This window comes from Rutilus rutilus (genome assembly GCF_951802725.1).
Source record: "Rutilus rutilus genome assembly, chromosome: 1".
Classification (NCBI taxonomy): Eukaryota; Metazoa; Chordata; class Actinopteri; order Cypriniformes; family Leuciscidae; genus Rutilus; species Rutilus rutilus.
The window spans coordinates 48,595,661-48,620,158 of record NC_140209.1 but is presented as its reverse complement, the minus strand read 5'-3'; positions in this window follow the sequence as shown (position 1 = coordinate 48,620,158).

The following is a 24,498-nucleotide window of genomic DNA, read 5'->3' as shown; positions in this document are numbered from 1 at the left end:
CAGGGCTCGCTGCACTGGTCGTGGTGGTGGCCTGGCAGTAATCTACCGCGACAGTCTCAAGCTTTCTCTTCTGTCTCTCCCTGATGTGTCCTCTTTTGAATATCTGGCTTTTAAATCAAAACCCCCCTCTAAGATAAACGCAGTACTGATTTATTGGCCACCCAAACCTCACCCATCCTTTATTGCTGAGATTCAGGACCTCTTCACTTCCTTCTGCTCTCTATCATCCAATAACATTATACTTGGCGATATGAACATTCATATTGAAAATCCCTCCTCCCCGCTGGCAGCTGAATATCTAAATGTATTGGACTGTCTCAATCTTACACAGCATGTTGATGCTCCTACTCACACCAGGGGGCGCACTTTAGATCTGGTTATTTCTGACTCTCCTTCCATCAAAAATCTGTTGGTATATGACCTGGGCGTCTCTGATCACAGCATCATTTCAATGGACATTTCCTGCCCGTCACCGCTCCCTAAGCCTGAACGTGATATTCATTTTCGCAATATAAAAAATATCAACCCTGCCATCCTGTACTCTGATCTCCAATTGATGTCCTCATTCTCCCATTCATCTGTCAACAAATCAGTTGAACACTACAATGATTCTCTTCACTGTCTTCTGGATACACATGCCCCCCTCAAAACAAGAACTGTGTTTTTCTCCCGTTCGGCCCCCTGGTTCACGGATGAACTGCGCAAGATGAAGGCTGGTGGCCGTGCCATTGAGAGGCGTGTCAGATCATCTGGCCTGGTGGTACACAAGCTGGCCTACAAACAGCATCAGAAGGCCTACGCAGCAGCCCTTAAACAAGCCCGGTCCATCTACTACTCTGACATTATCAATAACAATCCAGGAAATTCCAAACAGCTTTTTTCAACAATAAATCATCTACTAAATCCTAAAAACCAAATTCATACCGAACCCACAGTAGAACTCTACAATAGGTTTCTTGAATTTTTCAAAGACAAGATCAACTCCATTCGGTCTCAGCTTTCTGGCTCCCCAGCTCCATCAGTGCCATCTGCCGGCCCTCAACCCTCTCTTTTCAGTATTTTCACTAGAGTCACACAGACCGAAGTCGAGGGTCTCATCAAAAAGATGAAGCCTTCCACCTCTCCCCTGGACCCCTTCCGTACTGCGCTCATCAAATCAAACATAACGGCCATTAGTCCTCTCATCACACAAATAATAAACCATTCATTAAACTCTGGTTATGTCCCACCCCCACTTAAAACTGCCGTAATCAAACCTCTTCTGAAGAAACCCAACCTCAACCCAGAATGCCTCTCTAACTATCGACCCATTTCACATCTTCCGTTTCTGTCCAAGGTGCTTGAAAAAGCTGTTGCTGCACAGTTACAAGAACATCTACAACGTCATTCACTGTTTGAAACATTCCAATCTGGTTTTCGTACCGCCCATAGTTCAGAGACAGCACTGTTGAGGGTAACTAACGACCTTCTAATTTCTGCAGATTCTGGATCACCCTCTCTGCTTATTCTCCTTGACCTTTCAGCGGCCTTTGATACCATCGACCACCATATCCTCCTAAGCCGTCTTCATACCGACATTGGACTCTGTCACTCCACACTGGACTGGTTCACCTCATATCTCGCTGACAGGACAGAGTACGTCAATCTGGGATCTGCTTGGTCCCGTACAGCTCCTGTCACTTGTGGTGTCCCCCAAGGATCTATCCTAGGGCCCCTGCTCTTCATTTTATATATGTTGCCACTGGGTCGTGTCATCAGCCATCATGGCATCTCCTTTCACTGCTATGCTGATGACACTCAGTTATACCTGCGAACCGACTCAAACCTATGCTCCACCCCGGTCCTTCCAGCATTATCTGCTCCCTCAACAGCTTCTGCTTCCTCTTCACCATCATCTCTAGCCCTCTCTAACTGCCTGGAGGAGGTTAGGGCATGGATGAGTCATAATTTTCTCCAGTTGAACAGCTCAAAAACTGAAGCCATCCAAATCTCTTTCTCTGGCCAAGACATCCCCCTGTCAACTACTGTTACCAACCTCGGTGTTAAGCTGGACCCACAACTGACCTTTGCAAATCATATAAAAAATTCTTTACAAAACCTGCTTTTTTCATATCAAAAACATTTCTAAACTCCGCCCCTTCCTCACTTTTTCTGACGCAGAAAAACTGGTCCACGCCTTAATTTCATCCAGGCTGGATTACTGTAACAGCCTGCTTATCGGTATACCAAATAAACATCTTCAGAAACTTCAATTCATTCAGAACTGTGCTGCCCGAACTCTTATGAAAACCCGCAAATATGAACACATCACCCCCATTCTTCAGAATCTTCACTGGCTCCCCATAACCTCAAGAATTTAATACAAGATTGCCCTCATCACCCACCTCTGCATCTATAACAACGCCCCACAATACCTCAAAGATCTCCTTACCCCTCACTCTTCCACCCGTAACCTCCGGTCTCAAAGCACAAACCGCCTCCATCAGCCACGCTCAAAACTTCGCACCATGGGAGACCGAGCCTTTTGCACTGCTGCCCCTCGCATCTGGAACTCCCTCCTTGAACATCTGCGAGAACCCCAGTCTGTAGACTCTTTTAAAAAAGAGCTTAAAACTTTCTTGTTCAGGCAGGCGTTTTTAAGCTGTCCTTAGGCTTTACTAATTTTGCCCTGCTATATTTTAGCAGTTTTCTGCCTATATATTTTAGCACTAGTTTTTTATTTTTGTTTTTTATTTTAATTAGTTTAATATGGTCTCTGTAGCACTTTGAGATTCTTTTATAAAAAATGCTTTATAAATAAAAATTTTTATTATTATTATTATTATTATTATTCACTAAGCTAGTCGCATCTAAAGCAGTATCTAAAGCCCTTACATTCTTACTATCCTCGATTAAAGTTTGGATGCGTATCTCTAGGTCTGAAATCTTCTCCGGCAGCCTGACTATCTCCCTGCATTTATCACATGAAAAGCCTGTGCTGACAGAGAAGGCTATGCTATACATGTGACACGAAGTGCAAGTGACAATAACAGGAGAAGACATTACTAACCGTGTTTGTTGACTGATCCTACTTATCACAGTTGTTTGATAGACTCGTAAAAAAGCACAAGCATGCGGGAGAGAAAAAAAGACGGCTAACACAGATAGCAGGTTAACAGGCTAGCGAGATACTAGCGTGTTGTGCTAGCGATAACGATTTAGATAAAAGCTAGTGATGTCATATTAATGTGATAGACAAAATTAGACTGTATCTAAATATGTTGATGAGTAAGTTATATTTAGCAATTTAAACAAAAAAGGAATGATAGTAAATAGAGATTCAAAACAGGGCTGGGTTTCCCGATAACGTTGTCTCTTAGCGCGCTACGAAGACTCTTAAGGTATAACTTAACTGAAGGTATACCATTTCTAGGCGTGTTCCCCGAACCATACCTTAGGAAGCCGCTTAAGATATACCTTCTTACGTGCGACATTACCTGGTACTGTCCGTGGCGATGGTGCTGAATTGGTTGATATTGATGGCTCGAGAATCAATTATTCTCTCGTGCAGGGGCTGTTTATGTGAGAAAGCGGTGTTCTTTATAAAAGAAGCACTTCAGAAATAGTTGAAATTGCATTTATTAGGACTCATGGGATATTGTAAAAAATAATCCAAACTATAATAGCCTATAATAGCCTAGCCTACATATTTTTAAATTGTATCATATATTGCTGCCATAATAACCATTTCAAATTTTTATGTGCTTTCTTCTCTTTCCCATTTTTGTTCGCTGAGGTGGAGCTGCGATGAAATATTGTTCTTGGAAATACTTTCCAGCATTTCAGTAATAAAAGTGTACATCTAACGTACGGTGCTCGGCAGTGATCAAAAAGGATTTAAACAGTGGATTTTGAATCTCTTCTTGTAAACTCAGAGATGAGGGTTCAGACGGCAGTTAAATTACCACAAAAAACAGTAGGTACTAATTTGGCCAGGGATTTTTACACGGGTTGGGTGAGAAAAAAACACTGATATTTCGATAGATTCGGACGGCACTAAAATCACAGACTTACCCCTGTAAATGTTTCAAATACCGTACGAGCCCATGAGAAACAATATTAGCGTCCGAATAGGACTTAACTGACAGTAGCCTATGCTTTCACTGGCCTTTTTAATTCAAAAGCGCTTTTTAATTAAATTAATAATATTATATAATAATATAATTAAAAATCTAACAACAATCAGTGTAATGACAGTTTTATTCTTTGCATGAAAACACTTGAATTAGCCTAATTGAACACTGTCTGGGTGTATTAAAACTTCAGAATTATATTCGTATATAGACCTGCAACAGTGAAAAGGTAAAGCTAGGAGTGGTCCAGACCAAGCTTCCGAACGTATGACTTACAGAAGGTATACTTAACTAAGAACGTTTCTGGAAACACGTATTAACGATAAGGTACAGCTTAAGGTGTAACTTAAGAATGACGTAGCGTTAAGGAGGTTTCGGGAAACCCAGCCCAGAAAGCTATACGGAGCTTACAGACGCAAACCAGCTGCAAGGCAGACAGGAGCAATCGATCAGCAGCAAGGCAGCTTGCTTTTAATGGAAAGAACTTACTTGTTCTTCTAATCACCTGTTTGTCTATGATCTGCTCTTGATGTTCAAGATGAGTGTCTCTCCTGTGAAAAGGATTTACCTGAATATTAAGTTTACCTGTTTTTGAAAGATCTGTATTAGTTTTTAAAGTTAAATTTCCATATTGACTCTGAGTTCTCCTTGAAATACTTATCTGCTTTTTGTTTGTGGAGTCTCTTTGCTTTCAAGTCTGAAGCCAGGATTGAAGTAGATGTATCCTGTTTTTGAAAATACTATTTTGAAATGCTTAATTCTTATGTGTACTCACCTGCAGCTACTTGCCGGTTTCTTCGTTTTCTTTTTTCTTTTTCTTTTCTTTTTTTTTGTGGATAAAAATACTGCACCTTTAATGTTAAAGTTTCTTTGTTTCATTATACAGTAATAGTGATCTGTAAGTTGGTTTTATGTTGGAGAATACTGCCTCCAGTGTCATGCTTCTGCTTGTGTTTTCATATATTTACACTACCATTAAAACCTTTGAGGAATAAATTACAATTTTAAAATGTAATTTATTCCTCTGATGGAAAAACAGAATTTTCAGCATCATTACTTCAGTGTTCAGTGTCACATGATCTTTCAGAAAGCATTCTAATATGCTGATTTGATGTTCAAGAAACATTTCATAATGTTGAACAGTAGTGCTGCTTAATATTTTTAACTTTTTTCAGGATTCTTTGATTAGAAAGAACAGCATTTCTTTGAAATAGATATCATTTGTAACATTATTTACTAGCAATTTAATGCATTGTACATTTTCAAAAAAGTAATAATGTAACAGATATCAGATACATATATCAGATAAATATATTTTACATATTCTCCAAAAGTAAGATGACAGTTGGAAGAAGTTTGATTTACATTTATTTGTATAGCGCTTCTCACAATACATATCGTTTTAAAGCAGCTTTACAGAAAATTCATGTTTCTACATTATAATTTAGAGTAATCTGTGATCAGAGATGACAATGTTAAAGTTCATATGTCAAAAGTGTACAGTTCTATGATAATACAAATTATGCAGTTAGCTAATATCATATATTCATTTAGGCAGAAATAATGATCTCATTAAAGCAATTATTACAAGTTGTGATCATGATTACAATATATAGAAAATTTGGTAGTTGTGTATGTTCTGAAGTCCTCGCAGGGGTTGTATTTTCCAGCAAAAGATTTAATCTTCATTTCATTTGATATAATTGGAGTACAAGGTAATGAGATGCATTATGTGAGTATTTGGCAAAAGAGATGTCTATAAAGATTTAAACTAGGAAAGTCTGTCTGAGCCTCCACCATTATCAGGAAGGCTATTCCAGAGTTTAGGAGCCAAATGTGAAAACGCTCTCCCTCCTTTAGTGGACTTAGATATCCTTAGTACTACCAGAAGTACAAAGTTTTGTGACCTTAAAGAGATTAATGGATTGTAGGGTGATAGAAGATCAGTTAAATACACATGAGCTAAACCATTTAGGGCTTTAGAGGTCAGTAGCAATACTCTGTAATCGATACTGAACTTAAAAGGTAACCAGAGATGATAAAATTGGTGTCATATTTACCTAGTAAGAACTGTAGAAGCTGAATTTTGGACTAACTAGTTTGTTTGAGTATGCAGGACAACCAGCTAGAAATGCATTACAGTTATCCAGTCTAGAGCTCATGAATGCATGAACTAACGTTTCTGCATCAGAAACAGATAGCATGTTCTGTAGCTTAGTGATGTTTGAGAGGTGGTAAAAGTCTGGTTTTGTAACATTTGAAATATAATTATCAAAAGACGAGTTGTACATCCTTCTAGATGCAAATTGTATAAGAGATTCTGTGTTCAGGTATTTGGTCCAGTAATTAACACCTCAGTCTTATCCAAATTTAATAGAAGAAAATTACGTCATCCAATATTTTATACCTTTAACAAACTCTATTAACTTGGATAATTTAGAGATTTCATCTGGTCATGATGAAATATATAACAGGTTCATCAGCATAACAGTGGAAACTAATTCCAAGTTTTCTAATAATATTACCAATGGTCAGCATGCTATTGAATATAGCAGAGGGCCTAAAACAGACCCTTGTGGCACTCCATAATTTACTGACTTAAACTTAGATATTTCCCCATTTAAATAAGCAAAATTTTAACAGTCAGATAGGTATGATCTAAACCACCCTAATGCCAGTCCCTGAATACTGAATATGTTTGTTTATTTGTTAATCTAGCCACTGTACTAAATAAAAAACCTTGGATTTCTTTTGTTTATTTTCTATGAGTTTGCGGAGATGCTTGACCCTGGCTGCTTAGAGCCTTTTTATGACAGGACATACTGTCTTTCCACGCGATTCTAAAGACCTCTAAATGAGTTTTTGTTTCCATTTGTGTTCTAGGTTACAAGTTTCTCACTTGAGAGCACAAATAATACTTTTGTACCATGGTGCATTACTTTTCTCTCTAACCTTTTTTAATCTGATGGGTTCAACAGTTTCTGTTGTCCTACAGAAGATAGTGCCCATACTGCTAGTCATTTAATCAACTTCCTTTGTGTTTATGGGAACACTGAGCAGTTGATACACATCAGGTAGGTTATTTGTGAATCTATCTTTAGTGGATGGGTTAATTGTTCTTCCTGGTCAATAACGTGGAGCGATATGGCAAATATCAGCAGTATGCACATTACAAGCCAATGATCAGTGACATCATCACTTTGCGGTAGGTTATCTATATCAGTAAGATATAACTAATATAACTAAATTTAGTGTATTATTAAAACAATGAATGGGTCTGAGGACGTTTTTCTTGACAAGGTCTGAGAGAAAATCCGCAAACTCTTTTAGAAAATCAACATAGGGCCCTGGAGTTCTATACACTTCAAATGAATTAAACCTGTGTCCTCTTTTCTGAGTAACGTTAAGAATATCGCTACAGATTGTTGCAACACTGCCGCCACGACCAATCAGATGAAGCTCGTGCTTATAACGAGGTAGTGCCTGGTAGAGTAGACTCATTAAGGCCGAAATAATCATTTGGTTTAAGCCAGGTTTCCGTAATGCAGAATACATCAAAACTCTGTGATCATTTAATTTACAATATGTAAGTCGATGAGATGATAAAATTGGTGTAGAACTGTAGAAGCTGAATTTTGGACTAACTAGTTTGTTTGAGTACGCAGGACAACCAGCTAGTAATGCATTACAGTTATCCAGTCTAGAGCTCAGAAGAAAAAAAAGCTTCTTGTCCTGGGTAGAGTGTCATTTTACCCCCTTTTCATGATTTCATTTAGCAATTTTCTGCTATAAAAACTCAATTCTTATAATCCTGTACATGCTTAACTCTTAGGATCTTATACTCTCTAACTATGCTAAATCATACTAAATGTGTTCACAATATCTCAAGGGGGCTATTTTCCCCAATCTTAGCTTGGGGCTTGTCTTCAGTTTCTGGTTCATTTAGTAAGTATTCTAGCAGTTCCTATAAGGCATTGTGTAAACAGAACTATATAGTCATAGAGTAATTGCTCTGTCATGGACTGTCTCCAGCTCTTCTTCATGATTTTCTTTTGTCAGAATTATTCTTTTCAATCTCTGTTTTCTCTCATTTTCTCCTCCTCAGTCTCGATGAATGGTGCGGTGATAAGAAGGTCAGATATACCAATGGGACATTTCTGCTCGTAGAACTTTATGACTTTTTAATGGGACTGCAATCACTCCAGCCTGCTGCAATCACAGCCAATTAGCAGCTTCTGCTCGTTAACACTGCTCCCAACACTGCACTAATTCGAGGTTAATTTGGTTTGATTGGGAAATTTTTTGAATCTTTGTGTGATACGAGGGCGTGATGATAGATGACCGCAATCTTCAACATGCTTTAATTCCTTTAGGGAAACGCATGTGGGCGCCATGTTTGTGAAAGCTTGTGTGTTTGAAGGGGTTTATGGAAAGATATACTCTTTCAGCTCATGAACCCTCAGCCCACCACATCCTAAACCAAGCGGTAAGAGGTCCAGTCTCTAAATTTACTTTCCAGCAAAGGTCCAAAAAGTACTTATCACTTAGACTGGAGCCGATATGTTAAATGGTCATGAAATGAAATACACAAGGTGCATTTCACAAATAGTCATTGCAGGAGAGATTTCACTTTCCGAAAATGATATGATCTCAAGGAATGTTTTTTTTTATTTTAGTTCAAGGGTTTGTGGCTTCAAATTTAGCTTGACTTGCATTTGTAACTAATTTGTTACTGATGATTGGATCAGGACTTGACAGTATATTATGAAATGGCAGCATTTGGTTTGTTTTCTATTTGGTTTGGTGTAAATGAAATCCTGCATCAAAACTTAAATGTTGTCATTATCAGAACAGTCAGTTTAAGTCTGTTGGCTGTGCATGAGAATCAAGTGCAAGACACGTAAGGTATAATGTACAATCAGCATGTCATTATCGCAAAATAATCCCCAGCGCTTACAGGAGGGACCTGAATGTGTTTATTTAGTTATAATTACTATCTAACTGTACATTATCCCACTTATTACACGGCTGCTTACTGAATAAATAAATAATTGGACATGAAAAATTGATATGAGCTGAAATAATTTGATTATGTTAAAGAAAAGGACAGCGGAGTGCTATGAGAAAACTAGCACAGTGTAAGAAAATTGTTTGTCAGGAGCAATGCTCAAAAACAGAGTTTGGTCATTGTGCAAAAACCTTTGCCACAACTGACAATTTAGAATTTTTGAGCTGTGCAATAAATTGTGCTAAGTAGCTTTCCTGCAGTTGTGAATTTTGTGGTATACATTTCCTGCCTTATCATGGTATAGATAATGCTGCTCCTGTCACTTTTGAAGCGTAAAGATGGCTTCAATGTTCCTCGTTGAGAAAAAGCACTAATTATGTTAATTTATGAGAAGTGTTGCACAGGCTGGATGGAAGCAATCTGGACAGGCACGCGGTCCGCTAATTGGTGACCTCTGTTCTAAAGGCACACGGCTGAGGCTTGAGTTTTTAAAGGGAGACATCACAGCTGTTATATGAATGAGTCTGGGCTTCCGTTCAGCCTGCAGAAACTGCCTGTGAATGAGACAATGAGCAGGTTCAGCCAACTGTGACAATCACACCAGTTGTTCAGCAGTCTGTCAGATCATAAACTTCATAATTTGTGTTTTCTGAAGCACACGCACGCACACATTCTCACACGCGCGCGCCCAGGCTTGGGCTTTTCTTTTAGTTGGTCATTTGCGGCAGACAAAAAGGTTGCATAAATCAAAACAGATGAGTATCATAAATGTCACTTTTAAAATGTCAGTGGAAATAATGCACTTTGTCACAGTGATGCAAGAGATCTGCAACTTCTGAAAAGCTGAGTTGATATTCCACTGAGGTCAGAGGTCAAGTTTTGAGCTGTATTTTTGATGACAGGTGGGGTTTCTCTTATGCAAATTCTCACATTTCTCTCACTATGAAGTAAGAGATTGACTGGAAAAGCGGGGGGTGGCTAGATAAGTGGATATCAAGAGTAACAGAAAGACTGATAAAACAATTAATTTGAAAGAGTTGATGATGAAGAGGTTAGGCAGATAGTTAAAATGAAAGACGGAGGTTTCTAGAGACAGCATTAGAAGGATGTGTTTTCATTTATCATCTGTATGTGTGTGTTGTGTTTGTATGGATTAGACTTGTGTGTCTGTGCTGCTGCCGGGGAGATTACAGAAAGTGACCGATTAATATCCTGCCATTGCTGGCGTTGTTGTAAATTAATTTCCTCTTTATAAGCATTTAAAGTTCACATGCATGCTCATTGGACAAGCAGCAGTATACCAGAGAATTTATAAGGATGAGTAGATCTGATCATCGAAAAATGAAAGGGAGAAAATATAATGCTCAATATGGCTTTTAAATGTGCCATTTTTACCTTTTCCCCCAAGCATCTTTTTATCTAAAGTGGCTGAATTTATGACACCATTGTTATCTGGCTTTGAATTGAATTAAGTTATTCAAAGTATAATTTATACCTGTGGCCGAATTTTCTCCTGTCTTCAGTGTCACGTGATCCATCAGAAATCATTCTAATATGCTGATTTGCTGCTCAAAAATATTTATTATTATTATTATTATCAATGTTGAAAACAGTGATGTTTTTCAGTATTCTTCGATGAATAGAAAGTTCAGGAGATAAAACATAGATATTAAATAGAACATTATAAATGGCATTGCCATTGTGTGTTTTTTGCTGTTGTTTTATTTCTGAGTTTGAATTATTATTATTATTATTACGTCGAACAGGAAGTATACCTTTAAAGAACCTTTAACTTGAAATGGCATTAACAAATCTTTTAACTGCTTTAATGTGACATGAAGCAGTCAGTATTCAGATGGAAATAATTGAGGATGAGACTATAGATAAATTGATTTATCAAGAAAAATGGGCATTCATGTTCAACATTGAGGCTATGATATTATTAGTTCATATTTTTTTTCTCCACGCTTGCAACCTTGGTTACATCAACAAAAAAGGAAAAGTCCTTTTCGAGAAGGAGAAAGTCATTACATTTGGATTAAGGATTATGAAAACAAACATTATTTCTTTCTTCAGAATAGCATGCAGTGAAGTGTTTGAAGGCATTTGAGAAATAGAGCATTCATGCATGGGAGTGAAATCCTCATGCTGCGAAGGATCTTTAATTTGGTCAGCTTGTCCTTTGTTTACCCCCCCTGCTGTGACAATACCCAGTTCTTTGACATACTGTTTCAGTGTAAGCTATGTGTTTACATTTCTATGTGGCCCCTGTAGGCTTCAGTACGTGTGTGTTCCCAGAAGGCAGGCAACATTTAGAGCAGAAACCTAATCTAAGAGTATGTTTTGCTGACTCATCTAATAAATAACATCCACACTGGTGTCTTTTTGTTACTTTTTGCCCTTATTGAATTCTGTCCCTTGTCTAGAGATATTATGTTCTGTTTAACTTTTAAAGAGACAGTTGTTGTTAATCAGAGAGTCCAGAGCTCGGAGTCACACACACACACTTCCTGTGGAGTCGACAGGAGAAGTAAAGGTCAGCTTAAACAAGTGTGTCCCTTGCGGTTTCTGATTTTTCCATTTGTGATAAGTTTGGGTCTCTTTCTCATTCCCTTTCTTACTCCATCTTGTTGCCACTGTCCTCTCTTCGTAAACAGGTTTAATTAATCGTTGGTTAATTATTCAAGTGACCCAGGGGAAGAGAGCACATCTTTTCTGTGTCTGCCTACCCTTTTCCTGTTTATCTCTTCCTGGAACATCAGGAAAAGTTTCAATCTACCTCTTTGTTCTTTCTCTCTGATTTGTATTATATTGTTAGTTTCAGCTGTAAGCTTGATGTTCCTTGGGATTTATTAACAGTTTGACTAATTGATGTTGAATAAATATTTATAAATATTTTAAATAAAGTTTCATAAAGCAGGTTCAGATCAAATCTGTGCATCTTTTTTCACATTTTCTATGGACATTTTTGGAGTAAATATGCAGAATTTAGCAGAATGGATTTAAATATTCTAACTTAGGGAACGTTTACAAGACAATGATCGCCTGTATGCATTTTACACGTATAGACGACAATGGTTAAAATTATCACCGTTCACATGGATCTGTGAAAACAATTAAAAACGCTGTATTATGCCTGCCAGACCAGTAGTTGGCGATGTCACTTTGTAAAGAAAAACGACGTGCCTATAGACTGAACATGTAATATGCCTGCGTAACGTCACCATTTTCACATTCACATTTTTGTTGTTTATACAGAGACAATGACGCTATCATTTTCAAAAACTTGCACTCTGAAACCTGAAACTTGCACTCTGAAAGGCCCCCAAAATGCTATTGTCGTGTGAATGTCAATTTTCTGTTTTTAGTTGAAAAAGGTGTAGTGTAAATGGCCCCTAAAATGTGTTGAAACAAACTGGAGGAAACTTGGGGTTGCAGCTGGGTTCCAGAAGTAAAAATCTCATTAATCCCAAGTAGCTATTCATTACTTCAATAAGCTCATTGTTTCTATCTTTAATTATTACATTGTTGAATTAATACATTTTTGTATATGTACATTTCTGAAATACATAACTTAGACAGTTACCTCTGATCACAGATCACTCTAAATTGTAATGTGGACTTGTTCATTTTCTGTAAAGCTGCTTTGAAACGATGTGTATTGTGAAATGCGTCTGATTGTCTGATTTTCATATACGTTCAAGTCAGAGTTTGGAATGTTGTAATTCACCTTATTGCTGGTTGGATTGGTTCATGGGTTATTCATTTTAAATGAAGACTTTTTTTTAAAAACCTTATTGAGAAAAATACTTCCGGAATCAAGTCTGCTGAAAAAATGTGTGTAGTGCATTGTACAGAATTCTGCAGTCACAGATTTTGTGTGAGATTTTGCTTGTGATCACACCCCAAAAACCCTAGAACATTCCTGTGCAGTGTGTCCGACTCTTGCAGCGATAATAACCAGTCCGTGACACTCCCCGGGAGGTGAGGCTGTTTTCGGGTGGATTGTTTGGTCTGCGTGTGTACGTCGTAGCAGGGGTGTTATCGGATCTGTGGGGTACCCAGGTCCCTAACAGAACTGCCAATCTTAACATTCCCATAAACCCCCGGGGCTAGAGGAGAGGGTGGCTGTTAGAGACTCATCGATTGAACAAAACCCCCTGATGGGCCCGCAAACTAATCAATATACCACCACAGGAGCGTCTGATCTTATTTCTGTCCATTTACATGGGTCGCCTGATTCTTTCAACTTTAATTCACACTGGTTTGTTTTACTTTTGCTTTTCTGTCCAACTTTGTTCCCTCCCGAATGACTGGGTGATGTGAGCGAGAGAGAGAGTGAGAGAGTGTCGTCTAACATCGCTGCTCCTCCACATTTTTCAGTTGTACACTTTTTTCCTTTTTTTTTTTTATTTTTTTTTTGTCTTGCTGAAATTGTAGGCCTCAAAACGTAATGACATTTTGTAGATTGGAAGAAAAGTCACTTGCAGAATGCTGAAAACCTTCTATTGATTTCCATTAAGAATGCAATCAAACATCCCATGATGTCTGATACGTGAGCGAGTGAACTTCTGCAAGGTGAAAAATTATTTAATTTCTCTTATTGGCACTTCTATCTTTTTTACTTTTGATTTTGGTGAGTTTTCTTGTTTTGAGGGATGGTGAGAGTGATGGGCTGTGTGTGTCAGTGTAAGTATACATATATAGGCTTGTTTTAATAACCTATCCATAGCCTTAAAATCGTGACACTTTTTAATTTGAATGGGATAATTTTCTCAAGATAAAAGATCTCATGAAATCAAAATAGGAGTTTTGTGGCTTTTTAGAACATGCACACTACCAGTTAAAAGTTTGGGGTCGGTAAGGTTTTATATTGTTAAGGTTTAAAAACTATAAATAAAGTTTTCAGCATCATTACTCCAGTCTTCAGTGTCACATGATCCTTCAGATATCATTCTAATATGCTGATTTGGTGCATATTGTTAAAAACGGCTGCATAGTATTTTTTTTTTTTTTTTTTTTTTTGGAACCTGATAAAAAGTTCAAAGGAACAGCATTTATTTGAAATAGGAATCTTTTGGAACTAAATATCTTAAGTTTCCCTTTTCATCAGTGTAATGCATCCTTGCTGAATTGAAGTATACATTTGCTAAATATATATATTGAAGAATATTGAAACTAGCCATCTACAAAAATAAGGTATTCTATAAGGTAAACAAAATTGTCTGATGAGTTTGTTTGCATTTCATCTGTATTTATGAGTATGAAAAATTAGTGTACAAAAGCAAAGTATAAAAAGAGGAACTAAAGAAATTAAGATTCATGTCACATGTAAACAACATTTATTTTGTAGATGTTTTATTCAAAATTAAGTGACTTCATGCATTTTTCAGTTCCTCTGTTCGATCTGGCACAAAGCTTCTAAATCTTTAGTGTTATGTTAGCTTGATGTGTGAATGGGATTTTACTCTGTACGAATTACTAAATCTCTGTCTAACATTTTGAACATGTCTGCAGTTTCCTTTTAGGAAATCACTGTGATTCAACTGGCTAAACCCATGAATCAACTCCTGTATCAAGTCTGGACAGTAGGGTGCTGTGAATCGATCCTGATATTAGCCCTGAGCCGATGGTTTTAAGCCGTGAATCAACTCTCTGCTTGTCCGTGAGTCGATTGTGTGAACCATGAATCTCCCTGGAGCAAGAGCTCGACTGGCTGCTTCAGGGCCAAAACCTTCTTGTCCCAGTAAGCCAAGGCAAGAGTTATAGGACATGACAGAGAGCAGGAGAGAAAGGTATGAAGCGTTGAATATTTTGGCAGGTCGTCTAGAGGTGGAATGGATGATTCTGTTCACGTACGCTCCTCTCTCTTATCCCTCACTCCGAGCCTCATTCCCACTCTTGGCAGTCTCACCCTGGCCTGTCCGTCAGCATGTCGCTGTGTGCGATGGGTGGTGATAAACCTCGGTGGGTTTCCTCCATGCTCAGGCAATAAAACAGAATTAAAATATTAAATCTGTCCACCGACCCCCCTCGTAAATAAAGCCATAAATTACCACTCGTCTCATAAATGAAGGAGAGACATAAGATGGAGGTTTATGGGGAGGTGGTGCCGATGTGGCAGTTTCGCACCCTGATGGCCATTACTCCTTTCTACATCTCTTTTTCATTTCTCCAGCAACACTTAGCAGACAAGAGCTTAACAGGTGAAGGTCATAGTTTTGTGTTGTATGCAGTATTAATAGTCTGTAGAGAAGATTTGCTTGTTTTCAATGCAGCTGTACATTCTACGTACTGGTATTAAAAGGTTCATTTAATATACTTTACTTACTGCTCTATAAAAAATGTTAGCCACTGCTTTTATTAGACTTGTTTGTGTTTTGCTGTGTTATACACCATTGAATTATTGTGGACTTGATTAGCCTTTTTTGCTTCTGTTTTAAAAAAAGTTTAAAGGGTAACTAAACCCCTGGTCAGAGCCTGACTCCACCCACTGGCAATATTTGAAAAATGCTGGAAAAGTGGGCAGACCCCAGCGGAGATAGAGGGGACGAACCGAGGGCGGGGCTGAGCGGGGGGGCGTGCACCTGAGACCCGCATTGACGGATTAATTGACAGCTGCTGTCAGACTCTAAAATGGAGAGTGACTCACAGTGTCGCAAGATGACGTAAAGTACATGCATCTGATGAGTTTTATCGAGTTGATGTCAATAGCGCGCGCTCTCTGTAGGCATATTCATATTTTGCCGCTATGTGGAAAAAATCCAGCAAAATGCGCCGGCGCGTTTGTCGACCCCAGAGGATTAATTTTAGCCTAACCATAAATTGTGATTATATGATCACTCACATCAAGACGCCGCTGCAGTGGTGGAGTCCATGCAGGAGGAGCAGCGTTTGGCACTGCCTCGCTTTTCAGCGCGAGCTGTGTGGAGAAGCCCATTTCCACCTCTATTGCGTTGGAGAAGCAATCCCGCGTAAAATTCAGGTTGCACACTTGAGCTCCACTGGCGCCTAATTTCCAAGTCTGCTGGAAATCTATGCAGTCCAGCAGTGCTGTTGCAACCAGCAACACTACATCTACGTACCCTCCTGACCACTGTACTAAATACAGATAAATCTACTAACTTGAAGCTATCCTAACTGATGCAATACTATGTGTGGTAGCTCGTACCAAGGGAGGGCGTGGTGAGCTGGAACCTGCTTACGTCACGTAGTACCGCTTACATCACGCAGCACTGCAAACATCCAATAGGAAAATTCAACTGTAGTAGCCACCGTTCAACCTGAAGAGGGCAACACTCAGACGTTTTTACACCATATATTGTAGAATTAAAACACTTTATACCCAAATGTCAAAAACCAGCACTAATAAAGCCCCATTCTTACAGATCACACAAAAAAAGTTGGTTTAGGGTTTAGTTACCCTTTAAACAAAGTAAATATTCATTTATATTCATGATTTTCACACAGAAATGAAGGCCTGGTAGAGCACAAATGCAATGTGGAATAAACATGCTCACTCACACACACAAACATGCACGGGTGTGACTGCAACAGACAGCGTTTAAATAGAATTTGGCAAACAAAATCAGCCACAAAATGCACAACAAATGGAGATGTGAAGGGGTGAGACTGCACACACGCACACACAAACACTTTCGCATACACATGCACACACACACACGCACAAACACACAAACAACTGTTCATTTCTGCTTATTACTATTGGTTTTATTTACTTTTTTTTAAAAATAATTTCTTATTCTAAAGTTAGTGGGGTTTTTTACATTTGGTTTATCGAAATAAATAATTTGTGAATACAATCTAACTTAATTTTTTTTTAGTGGCATTTGTTATATTTTTGCATATTCATGTGGCATTATTGCAAAAACAGACACTTCAAACAACAACAACATGCTGATTTTGATGTATTTTATACTGTAAAAAAAATAAATAATAATAATAATAATAATATACTCTCTGTAAAAGTGTGGGGTTCGAATGGACCCCAAAGACGGGGTAATGAGGACTGTATGAGGTTTAATACATTTCATTTAATATTACTTGGAGTACAGTTAAATACATAATTAAGGAATGAAAAGAGAGTGGCACAGCTGTAAATAGAGTCTTATGGTAGCAGATAAAATGAATGCAGAAAATATGCAGGGAAGTCCTGAAGGAAAACCTGATGGAGTCTAGACACCTGACACTTGGGAAATGATTTGTTTTCCAGCAAGACAGTCAGTTCAAGCCAAAGACAAAACGTTAATACAATGGTAATGTTCCATTTTTATTATTGTTTTATTATTGTAATTTCAAAGTAAATTTGTGATGACGTTCATGTGAACTTGAAGACGTACGTTATCTTTGTCTGTGTGAAAGTTTGTCTGTGTTCATGTTTACACTTTTGAATTGAAGTTGGTGTGAAAATTTTAAGATACACAAACTCACACATATCCAAGATAAGGAAAATGTTGTATTACTTAATTCCCCACGTGACATTTTTATTCATTATATCTGAATGTTATTTTTTTTTAGTTTTGAAAAACAAAATGAAATGTATGAAACCAACATGAATTGCTTTTCTGAGAAATTGGCAATTTTTTTTTTTTTTTCAAAAGATTTTACCTTGTCATCTCAGGCGTCTTTATTTGTCATTGACCCTTAAATATTCACTCCCCCAGACACCATTGGCATTTCTGTAATGGAGATTTCTGTAAAGTGCACACTCTCTCTCTGTTTAGTATGCTTGATAGTGTGCCATTGGTGGCAGCACGGTGTCTCGTTCCTGTGAGACCAGCGGAGGGTGGCAGCTCCTCTAAATCTTCCCATCCGCTGTTGTTCCTGTCATCTTTCTCCCTCTCTTTCAGTTGCATCTCTCCTTCGAATCATTTACTCCCCAGCCTGCACCTCTCCTTCCGTCTTTCACTGACAATCTGTCCATCCTCTCTATCCCCCTTCACCCCCCCGCTTAATTAGAATAGGGGGAAGAGGCACACTTGAGTAAGCTCACTATCAGATGATTAATTGCTGGGGGTAGAGGGATGGAGCAGAGGGACTCGCTGCTAAAGAGAACACAAGGTTACTTATTCACACCCCCTCCCTCTCTCTCCCTCTCTCTCCCTCTCTCTCCCTCTCTCTGTCTCTTGCTCATTGAGTCTTTTTCAATGCATTTCATTATAGATTTATTTGTGGGGTTGTCGACATAACAGCATTCACAACGCAATTAACAAGAGGGGTGTGTACGAGGATGATAAACTTGAGATCACTATATTATAGGGCTTTTCACACTGTGTTTAACCCTGGGTTATCGTCGTTCTAAACCCTGGGTTATCGTCGTTCTAAACCCCGCTTTTAACCCCGGGTAAAGCAGCTTTTCACACTTGTAATTTAGATGTGGGGTTAGCACCACTTTTGCGGTGTAAACTTGTACAGTGTAAAACGATGCGGTGTTAGAATGTTCAGAGATGTAAAGTCCAGGGCCATATGTTTATTCCACCCATGAACTCAGCCAGCTGATTTCACTAATTAGTTCTATCTCCTGGCTGAAAAACTGTGCTAAATAGCAAATCCAGGTGATTGGAACAGAATACTGAGGAGGACTTTTACTTTCTGAACTTGGACTTTACACCTCGGAGAAAGGCCGCTTCAGTCTTACCTTTTATAGTTTGAAAAGTTCGCTGAGAAAAAAATGTATATTATAGTCAGCAATGTGTAATATGAATGAGGATGCACAATGCTAGAGCCTTTATGTAAACAGGTCACGTGGTGTTTTTGTCCAGTCAACACTGACACCGCAAATATGCAAATAAGGACTTTAACTCTGGGTTTAGGAATTGTGCAGTGTGAAACGGCAGTTTATGAATACCCAGGATTAAAGGTAGGGTAGGTAATCCTGTTCAGAAACACTTTTTTTTATACTGGGTGAAATGGTCCTTCCATCCTGATAGTAGTCAATACATTATGTGTTTAGAAAAAGGAATGAAAAAAATCAGACCTCTGTAGCAGCTGCAGGACAGTAAAAACTCTGACCAATCACTGCCATTCGGTGCGAATGTAAAGAACCAATCAGATGCCTTCATGTCTCGTGCCCGAGCCCCACTGCGCGCGCTGCCCTGCGTGCACTTATCACATGTCACCGTTCCCGGAAATATTCAGCTCAAAGCACCTGCATATGCAGTCAGCGAAGGCAAACAAGGCAAAAACTACTTCCTTGGACCCTGCCCGCACTCTTGAACGACCTCCTCTGCTTCGCCCTCAACCCCGGACCTGTCCTCGAACCGACGATGCGGTACTTGTCTCCGGACTCGGAGTGTACGTTAGTCTTCATTAGAATCAACAATGTTTTCATCATGGAAACTCTTACATGCAAAACACCGTATATGTTATGAATCTTACACGAAATTCACCTTCATCACAGTGTAACTGATGGTAATGGAAAAACGTGTATCAATGCAACCTGTTTTTAGTTTTGCCTTATAAATATAGCTCGTTACCGAATGAAACTTTACCATTATCGATATGCTAGCTTGATAGTGAGTACTAAAAGAAATCTTATTTGTTTATATTCATAGTGATAAAGTTAGGTATTTTATTACATGTGATTCTGACATGATGTCACTGTATGTACTGCGCTCCTTCCTCTCCACTTGTCTCAGGTAATAAATGCGTCTTGTTCCAGCCTGAGCGTTTGGCGTCGCGCGTTCATGTGTTTTGGGGGCGTGGCTTTGGAAGGAGCTCAGAAGGGAGGGGGTGGAGTGAATGGAAATAATGAGCTGTGTTTATTGCAGATTAAAAGGTCTACAGTCACTCGATTTTTATATTTTCTTTTTCAGAGTACTTACATTTTAATTATGTATTGGTATATAAAGACAGTTTAAACAAATTTGGAATGTTTTTTTTTTAGAAAAAAGATTACCTACCCTACCTTTAACTGTTAACCCCGGGTATAGTATGAGCATCTCCTTTACCCGGGGTTAAAAGCGATGTTTAGAACGAGGATAACCTGGGGATAAGCAAAGCATACTTAACCCGGATTAACCCATGGGTTATCTTTCAGGCGCAGTGTGAAAAGCCCTAAAGATAAATCAGGATTCCGTTTACCCAGGACTTAGAATGACCCAGGGTTAACTATTTCAAGTGTGAAAAGCCCTTATGATTGCATAAATGATGCAGAGCATTCTGTGGTCATTTGACACTTGGTATTGATGTTGGTTGTCATTATTGGAAAAAATACGTTGGGATCTAAAAGGTGAAGTGTGTGTAATTCTGTGTAGGACATTCTATGTAATTCTCAGCACCAAACAAATTGCCATCTGGGCCGTCCATACCAACAGTGGCTCAACCAATAGCATGAATTTAGGGCGAGGCTACCTGTTTTGAACAGTGGCAAACAGGTGGAGCATAAAAGTATTCACTTCTCTTTAAAAAAAAAAAGATTTGTTTGCTGACTTATGTATAGCCTACACCGTTAAAAAGTTTGGTGTTGGTAATATTTTTTAAATGTTTTTGAAAGAAGTCTCTTATGCTCACCAAAATAACTGTTTATGTTTTTTAATATGCTTACAAATTTAATTTATTCCAGTTTTGGCAAAGCTGATTTTTCAGTATCATTTCTCCAGTCTTCAGTGTCACATGATCCTTCAGAAATCTTTCTAATATGCTTATTTGGTGCTCAAGAAACATTTCTTATTATCAGTGTTGAAAATAAATGCACTGCAAATAATTTTCGTGGAGATTTGTTCATGTGTTTTTGAGGAATGTGAGGTTCAAAAGAACAGCATTTATTTGAAATTGATTTTTAAAGTCTTACCTTATGTCATTTTGGTCAATGTATTAGTAGTGAGGCTGAGTTCATGTTGTTTGTTAATAACTATTCCTCTTGTGGACCTTAGTGCATGTCTTATTTCAAATCCACAATAGCAATTAACAAAAATATTTCCATCCTTTCATATTCCACTAGCATTTCTCTGCCCACCTGCATTTTTCTCTGGAAGGCAGATTGCTGCTATCTGTCCTTGACATTTCAGTCTCATTTTTTAAACCATTGTTTGTCTTTGTCGAGCAATGTCTTAGTTTCTCAGTTTTCCTTGTTTAGAAACTGCTTTGACAGATGTTTGGACATTCATTTTCATGGGATGCATGCGCAGCCAGACTGCAAAAATGTCTGCAAACACGCTCAAAATTTGTCTTGACAAGCTGAAGAACACAAGCGAATACACTTTTCTCTGTTATTTCTCCTCATTTTCACTCTTGTACTTGAACTATTCATTCCCACTCATCCTTTTGTTATAGTCTATTTCTTCAGGTTTTCACATATCTGTTCTGTCCCTCTCTCCGTCATCGTTATTCCCCTCCCCATCTCTCTCTCTTTATAATTTGATGGATGATCTGTGTGTAGGAGGATATTCTGGCTGTAATAGACAGGCATGGGCAGCTAAATGTTAAGGGCCTCATAAAACGTGCTCGGACTCCCCCAATGCTCTCCTATCCTTTAACCCGCTCATTGCGCCCCACCATAACTCGTTTTCTCAATTTCTCCTCGCCTGTTTCTCCTTCTCATCACTCTTTTGCCTGTTCCTCTTTTCACCCTGACTTTTGGGTGGGAATGTGCAGTGCAGATGATATCAAATGTCATTGTGTGTATGAAATACAGTCTGAGACTACTAGTGAACATGCTTGTTTATTTTGTGTTTACAAATTATATAATCAGCACAACAATCTGAGTGAAAAGTTGAATTGAAACATGAATTTCAATTTCAGGTGTAAACCCTGATGAACATGTTCTCCAGCATGTTTTGTGAATCATGAGCATCTTGAAATTCAATGGATGCAAGAACATCTGACTATTTCATATGATCAGTGTCACAATGTCAGGGAACACCAGACTCTGAGACAGGGATTATAACCCAAACAGGGTATGGACAGTGATGAATTAAACAAAGCAGGTGAGTAATGGCACAGTCAGAATAATGATGAATATGAACTAACTGAGTCTTTATCCTTTATCAGGATGACTGCGAAGCAATGATGACTGGAGCGTGATAGTAGAGAGAGCACACACCTCTTAAAGGACAAGTTCGGTATTTTACACTTAAAGCCCTGTTTTCAGATCGTTTCTGATGAAATAGAACGGTTAAGATTAAAATTTGGACACATGCTGCTGGCCCGAGAATTTTCGGGTTTTTTCGCTTTACCCCCCACCTCCACAATGGCTGCATAGGTGCACTGGAACAATCCTTCCTAAAACGCATTAAACTTTCGTTTACAAAGACGTGAAACTCACCGAGTGGTCAGGGGTGTTCACTGATATATGCTCACACAAAAAGATGCTTTCCAACAGGTGTTTTACCATTTGTTGTAAAACTGTGGACCTATTTTTCCAAACGCCTCACACCCGTACATTCTTCCGTTGAGAGCTTGAATAATAGACACTCCAGTCCAGTTTCCGACGGCGGAGTAATACCGTACCTCACAGCACATCCAATACAAGTCAATGGAGTTGGACAACTACGATAAAACCTGTTGGAAAGCTTCTTTTGCAGTGATTTTTGTGTGAGCATATATCAGTGAACACCCCTGACCACTCGGTGAGTTTCACGTCTTTGTAAACGAAAGTTTAATGCGTTTTAGGAAGGATTGTTCCAGTGCACCTATGCAGCCATTGTGGAGGTGGGGGGTAAAGCGAAAGAAACCGAAAATTCTCGGGCCAGCAGCATGTGTCCAAATTTTAATCTTAACCGTTCTATTTCATCAGAAACGATCTGTAAACAGGGCTTTAAGTGTAAAATACCGAACTTGTCCTTTAACAGGAGTATGGTGAAGTAGACAGGTAAGTATAATATTCCAAAGAGTATATTACAGAAGATTGCTGGAGTAGCACAGGGAGATCGCTAGTGATTCACTAGGAGTATCAAAGGAGATAAACAGAGTGGGTAAGTAGTTTTTTATCCGTAGTTGAGATCAGATAAAGAGTAACAGTAAAGTGTGCGCTCTTATCCTGGTGCAGCTTGGAGTGCTGATAGGAAACAGGTGTGGGTGACGGCCGAGTGAGTGCATGAACAGGAGGGATGCTGGGAAATGTAGGCTGTTTCTCTATTCCAAAAATGCAAAGAATGGACTTGTGTTCTTGTGGAGACTGGTCTTGCCAGGCTACCTTGAAAGAATGAACTCGGAAGGATGCAAGGACACAGAAGGCATCCTTGTATAAGTAGCGGCCAATGCACAATAAATACAACATAACATCAAAAACAAATGTCACAACCTTGTAAAACATTTATTTCATGTTATTATAAACATTATTTTCATAGTATTTCATATCATTTTAATTTACCGCGTTTTGAAAATTAGTGTGTAAGTTTAATGTTACTTACAGTATGCTTTGTTTGTCACAAGGTCAGTTTGTTTTGATTTCTGCTCTGGTCTGTTTAGTTAATCTGGTAATTAGTTCAGTTCTGTCTTCCTCCGCCCCTTGCCTGTTTGTTTCTATAGTTTCTGATTGATTGTTTGTTCAGTTCAGGTGTGTCTTGTTTTGCTCTTCAGTTCTGTCTTTAAACCCTGTGTTAAACCCATCTGTTCCTGTACCTGTACACTTACCCGTACCCGAGAGCCTGTTTTGTTGAAGTTTTGAGTTTGTCTTTGAATAAAGCTGCCTCCTCCATTGTTGCAACCTTTGTGAACCATTAAGGTTCTTTTTAATATGCCAGTAAAAATACCACAGGCTTTCTCCAGGTCTTTATCACTTCATTAAAATTAGGCAAAACAAAACGACAAAAGTTTACTTTCATGAGCTTTCAAGTTTTGCAAGCTTGCAGTGGGAATATCTTAAAGGTGCTCTAAGCGATGTCAGGTGTTTTTTAGGCTGAAACATTTTTTTGTCACGTACAGCAAACATCTCTTCACTATCCGCTAGCTGCGGATGAACACACTGAACCCTGAACACACTGTAAAAAAACGTGGTATCTGTAGACAGCCCAGGCTCCACAAACGGCAACAAAAACAAACTGGGCCAACCTGCACCACGAAACATAACAAACAGTGTTCCAGCCAATAACCGACAAGAATGATTTGGGGGTGGGGGTTGGGGGGTTAGTGTGCGTGCACATGAAGGGAAGTGTGGGGAATGGAGGAGAGAGAACCATGAAGAGGGAAGTTAGGAGAGATGTCCTAGACAACGACTAACGTTAGAATTATATTCTCTTGAATTTTGATATGGCCGTCACACGACCAAAGAAACGACTTTCCGATGAACAAATAGCAAAGAAGAGGGAAAAGGAGAAGGAACGTGCAAGGTCCCGAATTTACATCGGAAAAGCCTGTTTCAGGAAGCACGGAAGGGATGGGGAGGGGACGGGATGAGGTTAATGAGCTGATGAGTTG